This window comes from Odontesthes bonariensis, chromosome 10 (genome assembly GCF_027942865.1).
Source record: "Odontesthes bonariensis isolate fOdoBon6 chromosome 10, fOdoBon6.hap1, whole genome shotgun sequence".
NCBI lineage: Eukaryota > Metazoa > Chordata > Actinopteri > Atheriniformes > Atherinopsidae > Odontesthes > Odontesthes bonariensis.
In genome coordinates, this window is record NC_134515.1 from 34,043,158 (window position 1) to 34,050,168 (window position 7,011).

Sequence of the window (7,011 nt, forward strand, 5' to 3'; positions counted from 1 at the left end):
TGTTACGGTTGATATAAATAGTGAAGTTGATGACGTAAATTTTAACAGGACTGTGAGTTGCTGTTATTAAAAAGTCTGAGCGTGATCACAAGGATTTTGGGCTGGTTAAATAGGCCTACTCCGCATTGCCGCATTGTGATAAGCCGGTTGTCGCCCAGTAGGAAATTCAGCTCAATACTATTGAGTCAATAGTCGTTGTATTCAGATCATGGAGTTAGTTATTAAAACAACTTCGGTAAACGAGTCATAAGTAATAGAGTGTGAGTTGGGCAGTGTGGTGGGGAACGCGGACGCGCGCCCCCACAGCAGCCCTATACTAAGTCACAGTGTTTCTTGTTGGTTTCGTCGATAATGCATCATAACTGTGCAATGTGAATTCGTGGCGCTTGCTTATCGCATGTTAGTCAAGGTGTAAATTTGCTGAGACGAAATCACAGATACAGACATCCCAAGTTCCAAAAACTCATTTCAGGGAGATGACTCAGTCTCTCTCTCTCCCCCCCCCCCCGACAAGCATTCGCCCTGGACGCTCGTTGAACAGAGCGTCGCTTTGGACAGACAGGTTTCACAAGCAACCTCTCCCCACACCCCTCTCTCTCTCGTGCCTGCGCAGTCGAAACGCGCAAGTTGCACGAGTTATTTTATTGCCTGCACGCTCTCACTCGCATTGAAAAAAAAAAAAAAAAAAAAACTCCCTCGAATAGTCTAAAATCCGGGATATTTTATCCGACTCGCGGGCATCCGTGATTAACTATCAATATCAGGGAGACTCCCGGACCTTCCGGGAGACTTGGGATGTCTGCAGATACTGTTTTCGGTCTTGGAGCCAATAGCTTCGGTAAACTGATTAATGCGCGTTATCGCTGGGCGCGCTGAGATGTGAAACAGGTGTCGTTGAGAGACACGTCATGCGCTAAGAAGAGTTGTTGTTATTTACAGGTCGGTTGACCTGACTGTGGCATTAAGTGATCAGTAACTTTTGTCAGTAAAATGAGTTCGGGCGTGGCCCAGTGCACGCTACAATTGTTAAAAATTAAACAGCTGTCAACATAACAGGAGTGTGGAGATACGCGGGTGCGCGCACAGAGAAAATAGAGAGAGAAAATATGCCGGCTTGGGGTTAATGTTTTCTGTTTTCTGGCTGTTCGGTTCAAATGTGTTGTGAAGTCTTTGGTTTAAATGTTGTCTGTGTATATGTTGTCTGTCGGTAGCTATCCACTAACTTTCATACTGTACTGGCGTGCTTTGGTGGAGTGTTCCTATTGATGATGGATGAACTGACGCATGGTGAGATGCGAGTACATGAACATGCATGTCTCACGCATAATCCAGACATATTCTGATAAACCCATTTCTGTTCCAAGCATGAGCAGCGTGTAAGGCAAAAAAAAAAAAAAAAAAGAAGTGGGGAGACGGAGCCTGTGTGTGCGCGCTCACGGCAAAGCAAGGGAGAAGAAAAAAAGGCGTTTCTGACTTGGTGTCAGAGAGCTGGTTACGCGCATATTTGAGTTTAGAAAAGAAATGTTTCTGTGATTCCTCGAATGCAGTGACGTTGACAGACCTAGCCATCCTATAATTATTTTGCAATTTTTAAATTTATTTATACATATTATTTTTTTATTTTATTTTTTTTAAACTAATGCAGTAAAGCACTGAATACGAGCCACCAAGAAGGCAAGTTAATCTGAACACAAGTTCCTGTTTACTAATTTATCGTTTAATGCAATTATTAATATCGTTAGGCCTATTCATATTCCTCATTGGCTCTGCGTCCAGCGTCTCACGTCACGTGGTACGCGTGCATCAGTTGGACCATGTTGTTGGATAGTTCTTCTAGCAAGCACCGCAGCAGCGCGTCCTTTGAAGATACACACGGTGAGTTTGCAATTTGATGTCAGCGGATTTCATTTGCTTAACTTTACCTGGGGTATATTGAGCTACGTGAAGTGAGGAAAGACAATATTGTAGCTTGTCCATTTCAACAATAAATTAGGCACGTACGTTACCATGGTGAACAAACTTAGCGGGACAACACGATGTTGTACTAGCATTAGTTTTGGCATGGAAGTATAAACTGTCTGTCTCTTCGTTGGCAAGATGGATATACGAAGATTTTTTAAGAAAGTAGAACCAAGTAAGGATCAAGAGGGCACAGCAGAGGAGGAGGATAGGAGAGAAGGAGGAGAGGATGAGGTCTCGATGGAGGTCAGTAAAGAGCAACAAACAACGATGTAAATTGGCCACAGCATTGTGCAACTCATTCCTCAAGTTAAAGTTTCAGAACGTTGTGGCCACTAAGTTACCATTTACTTTTTTGTTTGTTTTGTTTTGTTTTAGTTTTAAGAGCCATAGTAGTTTATTAAATAGTGTTCAGCATCTCAGTATCTGAAGCCAGACTTGACGTTAACTTTTTTTGCCCACCGGTCACTGTGGCTAGTGGTTTTCCCGCGTCACTAGCCATTTGGCCTTTCTGCTAGCCAGAGTTTTGTTGTTATTGTTTTCCCTTTAGAAATATTCTTGCATTTAAATACAATCAATTAATGCTACTACTGTTATTTGTCACACCAAAGAATAAGTTGCCTAGGGTAACCTAACTTAACTTAGCATGAAATTCTATCCCTAATCTGTTTGTATGCCATGCATCAACATATTTTACTAAGGTGACGGACAGCAGAGAGGCTGGAGGTGAGGACAGAGGAGGTAGAGGAAAAGAGGCAGGAAGAGATAGAGGAGCAGAGGCTGAGGGAGAGGATGGGGGTGGTAGTGGAGGAGAACCCACAGTTGGAGAGGGAGGAAGACAAGCAGAGACAGAGGCTGGAAATTCACAGGTGAGGTTAATGGATAATGTTAGTCATGAGAGTGGCAGCCATGGCCTAGTGCATATGTGCAAATAAAGTTGAATGTCATTATACTGCATTGCTTAAAACTATGTTCTAGACAAGCACATCTTTATCAATAGACCTATATGAAAATTGTACAAAATTCACTTTAAATATTTACACTATGGTTTCGCCCTTGGTGCAATGTATCCCAAACTCAACTTAGGCGTTTTTCCTCTTAGAGTGTCTTGACCTTATTCTGGCCAACTTTACACAGATCTGGAAATTGACCTATGCCAACAAAATATGAACTTAATTATTAGAACATCATTTAATTTAACAGCCATATACTTACTTCCCTTCCCTATGCTGTAGTTTCGGAAAAATACGACGGCATACATTATATTGATATGATCAGATATAAAATTAACTTCAGGGTTTAACCATGTTTTTGTTTTTGAACTCCATGAAGGGTGGGGCAGAAAGAAAGACTGTGGACGAGAGTGAGGAAGGGAGTCCAGATTCAGAGGAGGTCGAGCAAATACATCTGCAGGGAGACAGAGAGGAATCTGAGAGAGAGGCAGAAGGTGAACAAGCAGGCAACGAGGAAGAAAATGATCAAGAAGCTGCTGCTCCCCTTTCTGATTTAGGTGATAAAGACACAGGTCCCAGACAGGTGAAGCTGAATAGCTATCCACAGGACAGCTTTGGTGCACAGAAAAGGGCATTTAACCACAGCTGGTTTGCTAAGTACCATTGGTTAGAGTATTCAGTTAGCCGGAATGCTGTATTCTGCTTCCCATGTAGAGTGTTTGGAAAAAACATTAAACATGACGCTTTGGTTAGCAGTGGTTGCAGACATTGGAAAAAAGCTTTGGCCGTCTTCAGTAAACATGACTTGGCACAGTCCCATAAGGACAGTGTTGTTGCATGGAGGGGGTACCAGGCAACTACCCAGCAGGGAGATGTGGTGCAAATGATGATGTCTGCAGAGGCAAATGAGATAGCGGCTAGAAGGGAGTATCTGAAGAGAATTGTTGCTGTCACCTCAATGTTAGGGGCCCAGGGACTACCCTTTCGTGGGGATGATGAAAGTGTTGAGAGCACAAACAGAGGCAACTTTCTGGCTTGCATGGGTCTTCTTAGGAAGTTTGATCCATTCTTGCAAAACCATATTCCTCCATCAAATTCCACATACATCTCACCAGTCTCTCAGAATGAGATGATTGAGTGTTGTGCTCAGGAAGTGACAAGTGTCATTGTGTCTGAGATCACACGCTCTAAAATGTATGCCATCATGGCGGATGAGGCAAGAGATGGTCGGTCAGAGCAGCTGGCTGTTTGTGTTAAATATGTGTCAGAGGGGGAGGTAAAGGAGCATTTTCTGGCACTTGCAGAGCTGATGTCATTTGATGCACAGTCTATTGCAGACAAGCTACAAGAGCAGCTCCAAACCAATGGCATTGCTGATGTGAAGTGTGTGGCGCAGACATATGACGGTGCCGCCGTCATGAGTGGACCCACGGGAGGCGTGCAGGCACGATTTAGAGGGCTTCATCCTGAGGCTATCTATATACACTGCTATGCACATCAGCTCAATCTAGTGTTGTGCCACACCTGCAGGGCTGTTTCAGAGGCTGTGGAGCTGTTTGATTTGTTGGAGTCTCTTTACTCTTTTTTCACCACCTCCCTTGTACATCACCACACATTCAAACATGCTCAGCTGAAGCTTGGTTTGGCAGTGGAACTAGTCCAACTTTCCAACACTCGTTGGGCATGTCGGCTTCAGTCGATCAATGCTGTGCTTGAGACCTTATCTACCATATTTGAGTGCCTGTCAGCCACCGGGTCTCCCATGGCCACCGGTATCAAAGCAAAGCTAGCAAGGTTCTCGACTATCTATGCTTTGCTAATGTTTCAGACACTTCTGTCCATCACTGAAGGCCTCCACAAACTCCTTCAGAAGGAGACATTAGACCTGGCTGAAGCACTGATTGGAAAAGATGCTGTGTGCGACACTCTTAAAGGTAAACGCACTGATGCATTTGCAACAGAAATGTTCGAGAGAACCAAGGCTCTGTGCCTCACACATGACATTCCAGAACCACATGCCAAGAAAAGGCAGAAACAGAGAAGGATGGAAGATTTTGTGTGTGACACAACTGTTGGATTGCGCACTGAATTAGTGAACTCTGTGGTCTTTAAAAGAGATTTGCTTTTCCCCTGTTTGGATAGGATGGTTGGTGAACTTGAACAAAGGTTTGCCAGTGTAGATGCAGGGCTCCTTAAAGGAATACAGGCATGCAGCCCTAAATCTGACAACTTCTTGAATGAAGTGAATTTGAAAGAGCTTGCTGGGCACTATAACATTGTCTTGAAAACAGAGGAGGTCCTTGTTGCCAGAAACTTTCTTGCTCGCAAAGCAGATGCTGGGTATACACCCCAAGATATGCTAGCTGTCCACAATCTCTTCAGCGCAGACATGTTCCCCTCACTGAAAGAAGTCCTCCAAGTTGCTCTGACTGTGCCTGTAAGTAGCTGCTCATGTGAGAGGTCCTTTAGTGCTCTGCGCCGACTGCACACTTGGCTACGTAAAACAATGGGGCAAAAAAGGCTTCATAACCTTGCAGTCATGGCCATTGAAAATGGCATAGTCAGTCAGGTCAATGACGGCAAAATAATTGACCGTTTTGCCACTAAGAGAGAGAAGACACTCGTTGATTATTCCTCCAACAAAGTAAACAGGAAGTTAAGCTTAAGTTGTTGAAGTTGTTGTAGTTCAAGTTTGAAATTGCGTATGACCAGTCTCCTGACCCGCCAGGTTGATGGGGGGAGTAATTTATATATGTATATATATATATGTAATATGTAAGGATATGTAATATGTTTTTTCAGTGTTTGTGAGTCTGATGGCTTGTGGAAAGAAGCTCCCAGTCTGCTAGTGCAGCACCGCATGCTGCGGTAGTGCTTCCTTGGGTTGACTATAGTTATAAGTTGTAAGTTTCATATACTGTTGATTTGTGTTTTGATTAATACATTGTACTTAATAATGCTTCCATTGTTATTTGCATTAAAACTTTTTCAGACTAATGTGAAAAAGTATCAAGGATATCCTTCTTTGCGATGATGTTGGGGGGAGATGGGAAAGGTGAAAGAGGGGCAGGGGGAGTTCACCATGCTGATGGCCTGGTTTATGAAGATGTTGGTGAGTCTGGTGGTTAGAGAACAGTCTTCTTTAAAATGAGAACCACCTGCCCTCTTCCGTTTACGCAGCAATGCATGGCACCTACCATTGTTTATTCTTTGTAATTTAGCACATTTTAGGTGGTGTAGTTTAGCTGGTGAAGTAGTATTAGCGAGCAATTAAATAAAGAAAGCTATTTTTAAATAGAATAGAAATGGTGGGAAGTGTTTCCCCAAGGTATGATGCTCTTAAAATAACGAATTGATAGACAAAGCCTTAGCAGGTGCACTGAAAAATTTTCCGCGCGCACAAGGCGCGCGCAATATCTTTCCTGTGGAGGCTGAGCCACCCCTGTCTCTCAAACCTAGTGACGGCCCTGCAGTGAGGGATGAATCCCCGCTGACTCGTCACGGCCCGACAGCGAAAATCCTTGCTGCCGCGACTTGGCGCTCGCTCGTCAAGTCACCCGACAGAATCGAAACTTAAAAAGCTCCGAGTTGGCATGGATTCGCTACTTGCCCGTCTGACCGCTGAGTCACCCAGAGCCAGCGATTCAGCGGTCAGACGGGCAAGTAGCGAATCCATGGCAACTCGGAGCTTTTTAAGCTTCGATTCTGTCTCGTGACTTGACGAGCGAGCGCACAGTCAGCAGCAAAGATTGTCGTCAACCCATCTGACTGCTGAAGCCTCTGTACCTCGTTACAGGCTTGGTTAGCGTGGCTTCAAGCATCTTGTACAGTCGTTGAAAAATAATCATTTAGTGATATGGGCAAGATAATTCCATGTTGTTTCCTTGTAGGTCTAAATTCAGCATTGCCTCACCTAATGCTACCACATTTGTCGCTGTGTAAATGCACACACTAGCTGTTGTGTCTGGCTTTCAGATAAAATGGCATTGAATTATTACTTGACAAAAATAAATGAATTAACTTGTAGCCGTAGGCTGCTCTTTGATTTATCAAAATGAATTGATAAATGGGACAAAAAAAAGGCGAGGCGCATAGCCAC